The sequence below is a fragment of the Thermobia domestica genome, chromosome 6, assembly GCF_964235325.1.
Source record: "Thermobia domestica chromosome 6, izTheDome1.hap1.1, whole genome shotgun sequence".
Classification (NCBI taxonomy): domain Eukaryota; kingdom Metazoa; phylum Arthropoda; class Insecta; order Zygentoma; family Lepismatidae; genus Thermobia; species Thermobia domestica.
The window spans coordinates 309,377,242-309,393,763 of record NC_137459.1 but is presented as its reverse complement, the minus strand read 5'-3'; positions in this window follow the sequence as shown (position 1 = coordinate 309,393,763).

Genomic DNA, 16,522 nt, shown 5'->3' with positions numbered 1-16,522 from the left:
ATAAGTTATCGATATTTTGCCTAAAGAGGGCTCTGCCGTGGCCACATGACTTCCCATGACAATGACTCTTCGTTCATTTTGCATTGAAAGTGCGTAGTGTCCAACGTTGCTCCCATCACTCTACAATTTCCCGTTCTCTCGATATAAATTGCTAATATTTTGTTTGTAAGGGAGATATGGCGTTACAACGATTACGTTTGAAGAAGAATTGAGGAATATATTGCCTTGCCACAAACAACACCTATTATTATTATTATTATTATTATTATTATTATTATTATTATTATTATTATTATTATTTCACTTACTACTAATGTTGCCTACCTTTATTTGCAATGCAATGTGTTACTAACAAGCAAATCAAATAACACTCCTCGCCATTCACGCTCCCGAACTCGAAATACGTGATTTACAGTTCTCTGTGTTAGGGAAAAGCACATTTATTATATTATTCTTTCAAATAACACGTTTCACAAGTTACTTCACTTTCAATATGTAATTTCATATCATCACTAACAATCACCTTGTTCCGATACAAAAATAACCCTCCTCCTGCAAAAAAAAAAAGCCTGATCGTAGCGAAAGGGCGAGAACCTTTTTTAGGCGATTAATCGGGTCCAATATTTCAATAAAAGAGGATAAGTCCCTGCACACAAATATTTCAGTAAAAGAGGAAAAGTTACTCAAACTTTCTGAATACCTATTTAAGGGGCGAAAATTGGTTCCTTGGAACTTTTTAAGAGTTTGAAGGGCCGCCATTTTGAACATTTTCATCTGATTATTCTGGTTAACGAACTCATCAAGATATTTCAACAATTAATGTTGGTGCCAAGTTTCGTCTCAATCTTCTGAAAATTAGGGTGGTTATGATATTCACAAATAGCGTTATATATAGAGATAGATAGATAAATAGACACACAGAGGAAGAGAGAAAAAGTGTTTTGCTCCCTTCTCCCTTCTCGCACCTGTGGTGCGTCAGAACTAAACCGGGCCTCTTTGCGAAATGTATTAACCAGCCTAACCTAAACACAAGCCTCTTACTTGCTAACGTAGAAATGTGGTCAAGAAGTGTAAGACATGTAGAAATTTTATTTTATTAACTATGAGTATGGATTCGAACCCCTCAACTTCCATGTTTTTCTTTTTACTTTTTGCAGCTACATCGAAACGTTCAATTGTTATTATTTACTAATTGCAAATGGCGTTCACATTCAAAAATAAGAGGAATTTTAGTGGCATTTGTTCAGATATTCTTCTCTTTCGAAATGAACAAAAGAATAAAAGCAATACACAAAGACAAAAAGTATTATCAGACTAAACATTACCAATAATAATTGCTACGAAACACTAAATACGCCCTCTTTTACCATCTCTCATGACCTGTATGTATAATTAACAAAAATTTTTAAAAACGTCTTTGCCGGGGATTCGAACTGGCGTCCTTCGCATTTGTAAGCCAGCACCTTAACCACTACTCCAAGATCATTGCGTGGTGGACGTTTAGTTGTCGGCGTATTTGTTGTATTTGTGTTTTATGTTCCCACTTCGACAATTCTTGCTCTTTTATCTCCGTTTAACAGCTGTATCTGGCTTTCTCTTTCGGTGTCGTCCTTTATTTACACTATGCACTATTCGTATTCACAGCTTGTGCTCCTCTGCAATGTCTTATTCAGATTAGACTTTTCTTTTTGCCCCTCAGTAAACATTTGATTGATTTAATTCCCATACTCTCCACGGATGGAGCGCAGAAATTCCAGACTCGAAAAATAGGTGTACATTTACTTTCCTGACAGATAATACATTGCGTTATTTCTCTTCTATTTGAGCTTTTACGTCTTTTTTTTTGTTTCTCAAGTCCAGCGGCATTCTAGAAGACATTACGTATGGTTTTAGACCTTCCTGCGTCCAGACATAGGAGGTGATGACGTCATCAGTCTAAAATTTATTTTTTCATTTACTAAGCCTATGTTCAACATTTTTTGGCGGGTTTATTTTTCCACGTAGAAGATTGAAATTTTGCACAAACATTCAGTCCGCCGAGTAGTATTTACCGGATTTTTTTTTCAGAATTGTGAGTTGAAACAGGGGGGGGGAACCAGAGGGGCAAAGGTTGAAAAAGGGATATTTTTACCCTCAAAATCCCGTTTTTCAGGATTATCCCGCCTCACATACATGATGGGTACACGTGAGTCATACCGTCTGAAAGGCAGTTTTATTCTTAAGAGAATGACGGTAAAATCATTATCCTATGGTAATTAGGGACGTATAAGGGATTTTTTGAAAAATATACTTCTATATAGGGAAAAATGGGACATGGTCGGTATATACTTTTTTTTGGCGGGCTTACTTTTGCACCTAGAAGATTGAAATTATGCACAAACATTCAGCTCACCGAGTAGTATTTATCAGATTTTTTTTTCAGATCTCTGCATTAAAACAGGGGGTTCAGAGGGGAAAAAATTCAAAAAAGGGATTTTTAGACCAAAAAATCCCGTTTTCCACGATTTTCCCGCCTCACATACATGATGAAGACACGTGAGTCATACCGTCTGAAAGGCAGTCCCATTCTGAAGAGAATGACGTCGAATTATTATTCTAGGGTAATTAGGGGCGTCTGAGTGATTTTTTTTCAAAATATACTTCTGTATAGGGTAACACTGGGCACTTTATGAATTTTTTGCGGGCTTATTTTTGCACCTAGAAGATTGAAATTGTGCACAAACATTCAGTCCACCGAGTAGTATTTAACAGTAGTAGTATTTATCAGATTTTTTCATATCTCTGCGTTAAAACAGGGGGTTTAGAGTGGCTAAAAGTAAAAAAAAAAAGGGAAATTTAGACCAAAAAATCCGTTTTCTTGGGAATTTCCCGCCTTAGATACATGATGGAGGCATGTGAATGGTACCGCCTGAAAGGCAGTTCTATTCAGAAGAGAATATGGGCGACACATGACCCTAGGGTAATTAGGGATGTCTCAGGATTTTTTTTCCCTGAGATCATAGTGTTTTGTGGTAATTTGGGGCACTGTGGGAATTCTTGATAAAATTTCTCCCGCCCTTAGTATTCAAGATAGAAACTTGAAATTTTGCACAGCTGTTCAGTGTACCAAGTACTATTTATCAGATTTTTTTAGATGGCTACGTTTACACAGGAGGGGTCCAGGGGGGGTCCAAAGTTCGAGAAAAAAAAAATCCCTCCGAAATTTTCCATTTGACATCATCTTCCCCGCTCCTTGTATATGGTATGAACATGCAAGTGGTACCATTTGAAAGCCAGCTCTATTCTGAAGAGAATGAGGTATAAACCATGATCCTAGGATAAATAGTGTCGATACAGTAGCTGCATGACTGAAAGTCTAAAAAATAGCCCAAAAAGCCGGGATCCTAAAATGGTTAAAGTAAAAAAGTACAGAACATTGGTAAAAATTACCTATTTTAATATTTTTGTTTTATTGGATCAAAAGATTAAATATATTTCAGGCAAAATTTTCTTGTACGCCTTATACCTGGAGAACTACATATAGTGTAGCCAAACTCATACTATCATTTAACTCAGTATCATTTCCTTATTTCGCAAAAAAAAAAAAAAAAAAAAAAAAAAAAACTATTTAGGGGCCGCTCATAAATTTTGTGACCCCTGAAAAAAGAAATCTAATACATTTCATTCAATCAAAATTTTTCTTCTACATCTTATATCTGGAGCTCTACATATAGTGTAGCCAAACCCAAACTATCACATAACTCAGTGTAATGTGCTTATTCCGTCGAAAATACGAACATTTGATTTATGGACCATTCAAAAATTTTGTGCCCTTGATTCTGAAACTAATTATTGGCCAAGATCGCAATCTTTTGATGATTTTTTTTAATCATTAATAAAATTATTGGCCAAGATCGCAATCTTTTGATTCATTTTTTGGATCATTCCTAAAATTCCTCTTTTATTTTTTTCTTTTCGACGATATAGCCAAGATTGATTTCATTTACGCAATATACTAGTTGAAATGCCGGTTCTTGTCACGGGAAGATTAGATGTATGGAACATATTTGCAAGGTATATTTGGGGACTCTTCCTCCTTTACGATGCCCCTATGAATTAAAGTGAGATGATAAAACCTCAGGTAGACGCAAATCACAAATTCATTTTAAACGATGTAACCATTTTCACATTTTGGTTATTTTATGAACAGACTATGTGAAACTAGAATAATATAGATATTGATATCCTCATACCCATAAATCGAAATGTTCGAAAGCGCTGGGACTCATACCAGCTTAGATTTAATAAGGAACTTATATACTGAGTTTCATCTGTTAAACTTGAGTGATTTTTGGCATACAATTTGAATATATCTAATCTTTTAGCAAACATATTTTAATGAAGGTAACATGATAATAGCTACGCATAGTTAGCATTGTCTTCCACCTCAATGTTTTATTTATTTATTTATTTATTTATTTTACTTTAATAAAGACGGACACATATACTAAGGAGGGAAACATGATTCAAAGTATACATAAAAATAGAGTATCTTACGAGGTTTTTGAGTTAAGAATATGAAAGTCACCGTATATATTCCTAATTTAAAATATATAGGAACTCGTTCTAGTATTTTGAACAATTCCGTTTTCACGTAGGGAAGGAGCAATTTCTACCATGACTTTTTTCGCATTCGAATACAATACAGTCTCATCATGATAGGAAAATTTCTTAAGTGTTTAAATTGAAGTTATGAACAGGTAACTCGGCATTGCTTTTGTCATGTCAATTTCATTAAAATGCTCTAGGGGGATAGTCGGTGTAAAAATTATGGAAAAAAAAATATATATATATATATAGTATATCACGAACCCCAAATAATTGGAATATAGAATCTGGTATATAAACTCCTTGTTAAAACTCGATGGACACAAGATCCAAAGTTTCCGAAAATTTCGCTTTTAGGAGGAAGCGCAACTATTCCTCTATGTTTTCTTAATAAACAGTATAAAATTGCATCGACATTTTCTGTTTCACCACGAAAAACGACTCAACCATTTGAAATGAATATGTGCACATAGTAAGAACTTGAGTCGAGCTTAGTTTTCATCAGTTCACTTTAATTCAAATATGTATTCTGAGAGGAGAAAGAAGGTCCAAACAATCTTCAAAATATTTTTCAAATAAAACTACTCTTCCCGTACAATAAACGGACATCTTTGATATTAAAGAAATAAATGTAGAAATTTTACGTTTTTCTCTGAAGCAATCAAATGCAGGTTAAAACACAAGCACGAAATGCACCCTTGATATATAGATTACAGCCTACTATTTCCTAGCGATAGCCAAATTTTTCGCGATCCGGAATCCAGAAAATTTATTTTCCGAATCTGTAAGTTTACTTTGCGGATTTCGGAAAAACTTCGATGTCGGAACAATTTCGGAATTTAGAAATATTCCGGACTTCGGAAAAAATACGAAATTTTTCCGACATCGGAATTTTACTGAAATCCGGAATTTTTCCGATTCCGAATTTTTTTCCAAAATCGGAATTTTCCGAAATCTAGAATGTTTCCGATTTTACTTTTCGGATTCCGGGAAGTAAAAATCTGGAATTGGCCATCGCTATTTCCTATTTCAGTTGTACTTATTTTACCGGTAGATTGTATACATTAGGAATGCGCACGAGACAAGATTTGTGGCTGTCTCGTCTGGAAAATGTGCTGTAAAAGTGATGTCTCGACTCGAAAAATGTATATTTCTCTATTGGAAGAGCCGTGTCTCGACTCGAATTTTGTCAGGAAAATCCTGTCTCGACTCGTCTCGTGCTCATCCATAGTATACATACATTAAATAGGATTTATGGTCACGAAGAAAATTATAAATGAATCAAATAGGGTCTATATGTGATTTAAAGCGGTTCAGGTATATATAATTTAAAGGAATGTTGCGTTCACTTGCGGCTAAGGGTATTCTTGTGAAAGGAATGGGGGCACTTTGGATTCGATTCAGGCCGGTAGCCAGCCCAAACATATAAAGGCCCGGCTCAAGTTAGGGGAGGCCCGATCCAACCGTATTATAGTTCATCACCATATTATAGTTCATTTGTAAGCCTACCGTGAAACTTTTAGGGGGTAGCTAAAATTTAGGGGTCCAGCCCCCCTAGACCTCCTGGATACGAGCCTGATTCGATTATCGGTGAATGTGCATTTGTTCAAATTATACGCTAGTCTGTAAGTCTACGTCTTATATAACCTCGGTGCTGTAAGAAGTATTCTAGATGTCATTGAATGAAACTGAGGTAGGCCTATATACATATATAGTGTTACTAGTTCTGAAGTAAAGTGTGTTTCGTTATTGAAACGCCTGGAGAATACAAGCTACATTATACACCAAGGTTTATTAAAATAACAGGTAGCCCCAGTTCGCGATTAGCTTTCTGATTAGCTCTCTGTCTGTGACGTCATGTGGAGGTATCGGCGAAGATTTTTTTTGCTTGCCTGCTTGTTACACTTCGCGCTTTATTCGTAAAACTGGATTCAAAACATAATTATGATATTCCTTGTCTTTCCAAATACAAATAATGAGTTAGTTTTACTCACAGATGAGACAATATAATGTAATAAATATATAAATAAAGTCAATAATGATTAATTACTGTATCTATACAAATAAAAATGAATATAATGTTTACTCGCTAATTCATTCTGGAGCTTTGGACCGATTTTTATAATTTTTAGTTGACCTGGCCTAAGATATTTATCACATTACTTTGATTAAAGGGCGAATCCTAAAGGGTAGAAGGGGTTCAAAATGTGTACCTAAAATACAGCATCTCACGAACCTATCAAGTCAGAAAGATGAAACTCGGTATATAAACTCCTCATTAAGCTTAAAGAAAAACATGTCCCACTGTTTTTGAAATTTTTTGTTTTAAGGGGAAGAGGGGGCATTTTCTATTCATTTTAACAATGTTTGATTGCTAACTTCTCTTCAACCAACTTTAACTATTTTTGGTACTTTAATGCAGCCAGGTCTAACTTAGGATCTTATAATTTTTTGGCTCGGGATGAGAGGAAACAGGAAGGAGATGACAAATAATCAAAAACAGACGAAATTGATGTCCAGTCCATAACTTTCAGGGTCACTGAAATGAATAGTGATCAAACCGATACCATTTAAAACCAAATTCACCCTCTTTGGGCGTGGGGAAAGGGTGGCATCAGTGGCGGGTCTAAGGGGGAGGCTATAGGGACTATAGCCCCCCTTGACGCTAAGGTATACACTGGATAAAATGGGCTTTAATCCAGCTTCACACTGGAAAAAACGGCAAACTATGGTTTAGCCCCTCCCTTGATCATATCCTGGATCCACCACTGGGTGGCATTACGGATTTTTGTCGTTGCACTTTCATTGAAACGTGAATTCTAAGGGTGGAAGGAGTCCAAATACTTTCCATAAACCAATCCTCTTAATAAGAACATTTCAGGTAGTAAAATACATAAAGCAAACATTATTCAAAATTTCAGAGATTCCGGGTATGTAATAAATTAGGTTAGGTTGTATTAGGATATGTTAGGTTACGTTAGAAATCTAATCTACCCTAACCTAATATAATCGAATCTAACCTAACCTAATTTGGTTAGGTTAGGTTAAGTTAGGTCATGTTAGAAATCTAACCTAACCCGTTGTATTTAGTGTGTATTAACCAAATTGTCAGAAGTCGTGACTGCAAAATATTTCCTTTACATTACTAATATTCGTTTATTACTCAATATAACACATTTTACATTATGTATTACAGGTTATAAGTTGCACAGATATCTATAGAGTGGTATACATACATAAAAGAACCACCTTCACAGGGAAAAATTTGCAGTTGTCCTACACTTTGCTCTTCGATTTATCAGAATTGTTTTTGTGGCTTAGCCCCCTCTCTCGGACAGCCCTTCAATTAAAAGAATATGGTAAGAGTGCACTTTGATCAGAGCAAATTATTTTGTTACACGATGTGGCATTCGAGAAGGAATAAAATCAATGTGATTTGTACGTAACAGGTACGGCTCGGTTAAACAAGATTAGATTAGGTTAGATTAGGTAAAGTTATTATGTTAGGTTCGGTTCGTAATAGGTTCCTATGAATGTTCTGCTCAAAGTGCACTTTGAGCACTTTGCCAGAATAATGTTTCAGATACTTAACAAAACTTACGAGTATCATTTAAACTAAAGAATATATGAGAGTATACATTTATATTCTCGTTTGTACCCCCTTCCACTTCGCTTTACGTACATAAACTCCTTAAGCTTCAGGCCCTCAGAAACAAATGTCATAAAAGTAAAATTAATTATTGTTGTTACACACCTGTTTTTCAACTTGACTAGTGTCTAATTTATTTTTCCCCATGCCAGTTTGGTATCAATAATGAAGGAACAGTGTCAGATCTTAAACACTACTTTTGCAGGAAACTTAGAAGCTCGTTTTTTCAAACTTTGATAATCCTTTGATGAAAAGTGAGCAGAACATATTCGTGCGTTATCCACATTAAAAGTGTTCTTTCGTTTACAGCGGGAAATCAACCTTCTTCGAAGTTCATTATTTTTGGGGAATCGACGGAACATTATTTCATTTGTATTAGTTCCTTTGTTATTAGAATGAGCTACTGCAAAAGTAAGATAACTTTTGCCCATCTTGAAACAGTAGTGTAATTGTTTATGCAGTATTTCACTTATTTTGAAAAATACCGCGATACCTCCACGTGACGTCACCGACCGCAAAGTATCCTGGGAAAAATGAGAGCAGAAAAACTATCCCGAGAGTCCCCTGATTATACACATTCAAAGGTAAAGCTGAAAGAAAACGCCTCTGGCTGTGTTTCGTGTGATACTGTAGGGCTATTAAGTAAGGACTCAATTCACACTACCAAATATCTGATATGACAACAAATCAAAATTCGATAAAAGGGAGTTCGTGTCTAGTAAATGCCACGTAATACATGGGATTTCTTTTAGACAGACATTCACTTACATTTGAGTGGTAGGCGTCATGGAGGAAGCAAGAATTCGTTTCATAACGCTTCTTGACGAAGGTTACAGCGCTAAGCAAGCCGCGGAACATGTAGGCATTTACCCTAGAACAGGTCAGCGGTGGGCACACAGATATCGTGTTACCGGAAAAACAATTCGTCGTCGTGGTAATGGGAGACGGCGAGTTACCACAAACGAGCAAGACCGTCATCTGGTTGAACAAGCCAAGGAAACTACCCATTCAAATTCGCGTCAACTGCGACAAGCCGCTGACTTTCCTGGATCACGTCAAACAGCTATTAGGCGACTCAGGGAGGCTAATCTCTTCGTTCGGCGTGCAGCCATTAAGGAATTTCTTTCTGCGGAACACATCAAACGACGACGTCAATTTGCAGAGGAAAATATGCATCGGAACTGGACAAGTGTCATTTTCATCGATGAATGTATATTTTCTTCTGCAAATGATGGACCAGTCTGTGTCTTTCGTGAGAGAGGTTCCAGATTCCATCCTCGATTCATACGGCACAAGCGTTCCAGCGGACGCATATCAGTGGCTGTCTGGGGCTGGATCTCTGCAGAGGGGTTTGGGTATCTTCACAGGATTGATGGGCGTCTTACAGGTGCGCAGTATATTATGACAAGAACCGTGTACGAAGTATAGATGACGTGTACGAAGTATAGATTTAAAGTCACCCTTTGTCTTAACGAAATTCTATTCAGAAATATTTCGCTAAAACGTACATTATGACTATCACCTCAGCAGATACGTATGTCTACAATATTAGAAACAAAAATCAGTATTCGGTGAAAGCACTGTTTCTTTCAGAATTAATGTTCCGGGGGGGCACACTCACAAGGAGAAGGCAGACTTTGGTAAGTCAACTTCGGGGCCACTTTTTGTGAGTTGTTAGTGCACATTTAAAGAATTAATATTGCAAACTGGGAGAGCGCAATGACCAAAAATAACGGAGAAAAACCGTCTTAACGTTTTCTACTCGCTGCATAAATTGTACGACACACACATTTACCAAGTGTCGGCGTGGCAAAGTGAGGAAAATCTTTGACTCATGTGTAAAGGGTTCCGAATTCAATTCCTGTTCGAGTCATACTTCTTTTTTTTTTTTTTTTTTGCTTCAATCAATAAAGTAGCCATTTGTATCTATAAGTAAAATATTAGTTCATTGTATGTTTATAATGAATAAAACAATAGAAATTTTCAAATCACTTGTAAAATCTTTCAATGTTCCATTTTAACTATGGTAGAAACAAAATTTAATCTATTCCATAAATATTATTGTTACCGCAGTCGTTGTGTAAAAAATGTTCTTGACGCTTCGTGTTTACATCTGTAGACAGTGTGCGAATTACAAGGGGAATGAGGAGGAAATCTCCTTTGGTTATAGCAACATCCAGTATTAGCAAAGGGGATTTCCCCCTCAAGTTCTTTGTAATTCGAACATTGTCAACAGATGTAGACACGAAGCGTCAAGAACATTTATTTCGTAACGACTGTCGTAACCAGTAACGTATTTATTGGGAGTGCTTCCGGGCTTATGCCCCCCGAAATATTATTTACTATATTAAAGTAAATGAAATATCTTCGAGAATTTTCACATTTCCAGGACTAAAGTTGGCAAAGGCCCCCCCCCCCGAAATAAAATCGCAAATACGCCACTGGTCGTAACCATAATATAACTCGTGATATCAGTATGCCAGTTTGCAGTTAACATGGAAGATTGAAAGATTTTACAAGTGATTTGAAAATTTCTATTGTTTTATTCATTATAAACATACGATGAATTAATATTTTACTTATAGTTAAAATGCCTACTTTATTGGTTGAAGAAATAAAAAGAGAGATGTGACTCGAACCCGGGACATTTTACACATGAGTTACAGATTTTACTCACTCTGCCGCACCGTCAATTGGTAAATTCGTACGTCGTACGATATATGCGGCGAGTAGAAAACTTTAAGACGTTTTTTCTTCCTTATTTTTGGCCATTGCTCTCTCCCAGTTTGTAATATTAACTCTCTAAATGTGTACTACCACCTCCCAAAAAATGGCTCTGAAATTCACTTACCAAACTCTGCCTTCTCCTTGTCAGTATTACGGGGGGGGGGGGCACTGTCAGAGCTTGTCCGGAAGAAGCATTCGATAAAAGATAACGTGTTAAGTATGAAGGATTTAAGATCAATCCTTCAAACACTACTAAAGGGGGATTTCTAACTTAACTTCATACATATATCTTAAAATAAAAGATTTCGACTAAAATTGCCACTTTAAAAACTTCATTTCAGAGAATGACTATGAAAAACAATAAGGTCACTGTAAAATACATTATAAAACACGCACACTCAAGACTCTATCTACCTTCAAAATGACATTTCCAGAAGTTCAGACGCAATTAAATAGATTTTTCAGACCTAAAGCAGTTAACCATTCTGAAGTTTATGCAAATATTTAATCTTTCTTCCGAAATAAACTCTTTCAAGTCCCCTCCGATTGGGATTTCTCCTTGAAGTGAAAATTGTTCCTTCGTGATTATAAGGTTCACGTACGCCTTTTCGACGCAAAAAATCAAGTTCGGATTCCCGGTGAGAGCGCATGTGTTTCGGAACCCACATTAAGCTATAGATCTACGTCTCATATAGCCTCAGTGCTCAAAGAGACGACAAACTCAAGATCAGCCATCAAACCCAAAACTTATTTACGTCGCCTTTTCACCCTCATCAAAGAGTATTAAGCGCGTTTTTTTAAATATTACATTTACAATCAAACAAATGAATTTGGAGTGCTGTCTTTAAAAATATTTAATCCTAATTTCACAAATATATTAGACAACTTCGCATAAAATGATACTTGTAGATGGAAAAATAAAGGATAAAGAGCAAGTGCTAAGTAACTACTCTACAAAGGTAAGTTAAGAGCGGACTACCTGCAGACGCATATAAGGAAACCACTAACACAAAATGCATGATAGTTTAACATATTTTGTAGCTTATTTTTATTTATTCCTTTGTTTACGTGTAAAATGCTTAATATCATTATTAGAGCTATTCCATATGTATAGCAACTAACATTATGACAGATATACTTTGCATTTTTAACAATTTCTGAACATGAATCTTTGAACCTTATGCGCTCTGAAAGAAGACTCAAGTAGAGATTTTAAAGATAAAACATGTCTAAAATATCAAAAGTGAACTTGACTCCCTCGTGCACTGAATGTGCCAGTTTTCAGTTAAAGATCAATTCACACATAGTGTATCATGCCCATGTCATTCCCCTGCCATGATCCGTCCGTGTCACTGCCGTGACCATTCACACATATCATGCTCAGAGATGGAGTGGGTCGGTGGGTCAGTGGGTCAAGTGGATCAAGTTTTTTTGAGTGGGTCAGTGGGTCGTGGGTCAACAGCATGTGACCCACTGGGACCCACCACCCACCGTAACCCACTGTGACCCACCACCCACCGTGACCCACTGCGACCCACCACCCAGCATGATCCACTGCAACCCACCATCCACCATGACCCACTGCGACCCACCGACTCAGTATGATCACCCTCTCTGCTCACTGCATGGTAGACAGTATCTTCTGAAGACTGGTAAATATGTCTTCATTTTACTTTCAAGACCTTCATTTCCCTTCCTTTTCCACTTGTTTCTGTCTACTTACCTGAGGTGAGTATATCTAACCAAGTGAGAAAAGAACTTCCGGCACTTTTGGATATTGATATTTTTAATTGTAATAATAGCAATAGGACTTATACTATACTTTGCTTTCGAGATCTGTGAGTTTTTAAAGGAGCTAACTACTGGAAAAAAATTTTTGAATTACTGTAATATATAAATTATTATATAAAAAATTGAATGTAACTATGTGTGCCTGATCATCATGGTCAAATTGCAGTCAAATGAAATTACTTTTGGTATATAGTTAGGCCTTAATCCAAACTGGGATGTTATATTGCTTTCATTATAATACATGATATCCTAAGGAGGTAGTGAGGATCCGAATTCTTGCGAAAAAAAAATGAGTATCTCGCAAGCCGTTAAACTTACGGAGCTGAAATTCAGTGTATTAACTCTTTACTGAAAATAAACAGAATTTGTCCTAGCATTTTTTTTTTAAATTCTCCTTTATGTGGGGGGTGGGCACTTTCTATATATGGAAAATTGGTAGTGAGTTGGTTTGTAAAAATGATCGAAAACGATCGATGTTATTTAAGAAAAAAATCAGAAACAAAAAAATACAGTGCTTGGCGTTATATATGTATTGCTTTCTACTATAATAATTGCTGATCCTTATGTTTATTATATGGAACGCTTACAGCACAGGACAATCAACCCAAAAACTTGTGACTAAAATAGGCATAACATTTGTACTGTAAGCTTAATTACACGGAGATTTTAAGTTTGGATTGTACGCATAATTATACGGAAAATTTTACACATTTTTCTCTTTACGTTGGTCAAATTACCTTGATTTGGAACTTTCAAATTTCATCCTTTTTTCCACTGAAAAGTATTGATAATTCAACAAGGAAATAATTATACTATGATAATTTAAATTCATCGTAATTTGGCACATGGCAAACAGCAGTGTGGTAATTGAAGTTGAAGAAGGAGGGAAATTCCCATTCACCTCTGAACACTTTCCAGGAACCTCGTTCCCTTTCGCTTTCTAGACGGGGGAGGGAACTTTTTAATGACATCAAACCTTCATGTGTAATTACAAAAATTAAATTTATAAACAAATAAGAAATCATCAGTTTATCAGGCTTTAATTGATAATTTATTCACAAGATTCCCTATCGAAGGGGTGGTAGATGAAGTTTCTGTTCTCCATGAGTCGACAATGCCAACTGACATGGTGATATGGAAAATATGTTGTATGGTGATAGAGAGACGATACTTCTTGCTGAGTATTTCAAAACTGACCAAGAAAAATCGTTATCAGACTTAAGTCTAACAAGCAGATTGTCGATGAGGAGTTGCAGAAATCGGGTAGAAATATTATCAATTTCCATGACAGAGTGCGAACGAGGATTTCCCCTTATGAATTTACAGATGACTGATATTAGAAATAGACTAAGTGCTCAAACATTGTCTAACTTGTTGTTCATCAATGTTAATGGCCCACCGCTAGACAAGCTCAAAGTAGACGAGCTAGTTATTTCTTGGCTGAAGGATGGACATCATTCCGCTGCGAATGATTTACCACGTAAAAGTTACCAACAGGAAATAAACCCGATTTCAGGTTTGTTTTTAAGGTGGAAAATTACGAGTTATAGAAAATGTATACTTGTATTACTAATGGCTTATTTGTTTATTCAACTTTGTACCTGTTTTTTATTAAGTCTCTTCTTTGCTTTAGATAAACTACTTTGAATAAATATTCATAATAATTGCAATTATGCATATTTGTAACTTAAATTTAACGTGGTGTTTTAGTGATTACACAAACTACAATTATGAGCATACTTTAAGAAGATGCTCTCACATAGGGTACCCGAGCAGAAGTTTCTTTTGTAATGCGTTCAGAAAGTAACACTTGCAAGAATACTCTCTTAGTACAAGTATATTTTAGGCACACACTAATTTCCCCCCACCTCGAACTGTTTCAATTTCCTCACTGACAAACACTTTACCATTTTATATCATAAAGGTCAGATCCATCGTTATTCTAACAGAGTGGTGCTTGAGCGATTGGCTAGAAATCCAAACTCCGATTAGTGACAATTTCACAGTCTTGTTTTATTATACGAGGTGTAAACTCTTTAGTCAGTACAGAAGAGGCCGTGGATCGTGTTCAGAGTTGATGATGATGGATTTTGGTGAGTTAGAATAGGTCACAGTGGATGAGAATGGTTGATGGTTGGTGGTGGGTCAGAGTGGGTCACGGTGGGTGGTGGGTCAGTGGGCCGTGGGTCACAGTGGGTGGTGGGTCAGTGGGTCGTGGGTCAAGTTTTCATTGCTCTGATCATGCTGTTCTGTGGCGTGCCACTATTTCTTTCTACACCCTTTCCCTTGGTTCGGATCTACTTTGTGTCCCTTTGTGTGCTACGAAGAAAACCGAAGGATCGCGGCCGACACAGTTTCTCTTCAAGCTATCGAGTAAGAGTGATTGAATTATATAATTGTATTTTATTTATTTATTTACTAAACAAATTTCCGATATAGCATAAATACCATTACTTTTGTAAAATGTTCATTATTTTCATGAAGCAGAGAGAATTTTCTACTTGGCTTTAGAACTATCCCTACTAATTTTTAATCGACATCTAATAGTTTACGTTCATTATTTATGTCTATTACCTGCATATTATTTGCAGAAACTATGCAGAGTAAATGTTTTATTTAATTACTGTTCTATGAAAGTTTAGTCATATGTTAATTAAAAATTCCACTATTTGTAAGTTTCTCATTTCGGTTATGAAAATGATTACAAATGAAGCTGCCACTTTTTATAAAATTCTTGACAGTTTTAATGTTTTTAAAGACATAATTCTAAATTATTTGGAAATATTCAAATAAACTAGAATGAAGATAATAATACTAAGGAGCATTATTAGAACAAAACATTGTTCTTTAAGGAATTCACAGAATCAAGCTTTTCTTTTAAAAAAACGTTACTATAGGGTATGGGATTCGAAGTGATGATCGTGGAAAAAAAAAGTATGTAAAGAAAAGACTTTAACCGACTACTCTACAAAGGCATGGTAAGAACTGCATCTTGGCAGTCGCATGTAACGAAACCACTAACACAAAATGCCTGATCGTTTCGCACATTTTGTAGCTTATTTCTGTTTAGTCATTTGTTTAAATGTAAAATGCTTAATAGCAATGATTGTTAGAGCTGTGCCACATGTATAGTAACTAACCTTATGACAGATTTACGTTGTATTTTTAACAAAGCATAAAATTCCCTCCCTCTTTGTAAATTTCGCTGCGCGTTTGCCACGTTTACGAAAATGGAACTTAGAATTTTTCGATGAAAGTTTCGGAGATTTCCTTTTTTAATTATAACTTGCTTATTTCTTAATTTTTTATTGAAATATTTTTTGGAAATAAATGTTTTGTTTTTCTGCTTATTTCCAAGAAGAAATGTGACATTTTCTATCACAAGAAAGAGAGTTATTTCTATTTATGTAATTTCAAAAGACATCCGACAATTTTGGACATAAGTGTACATAATAAGCTCTCGATTCTAATTGAGAAATTTTTGCTTCAAGTCTCCACGTACGCAGCCATATTGGAAGCGCCATCATAACATTGGCCTCTACAATATGTTATTTCCAGACTGAAACGTAGAAGGACATCTTGAATTAATTTGAAAAGAGTTTCTGAATGTGTGTCATTTGTTAAGTAAAAGCCTAGAAAAGTTTCATCAGTTTCAAGATCGTTGGTGACTATTCTAAAGCAAAAGGAAATCTGTTCTTTCACTGATATATCTGCTGTTTCGTCAATAATCATAGCGTAATACTTTGTGGATTTTATAGTAGACACAAG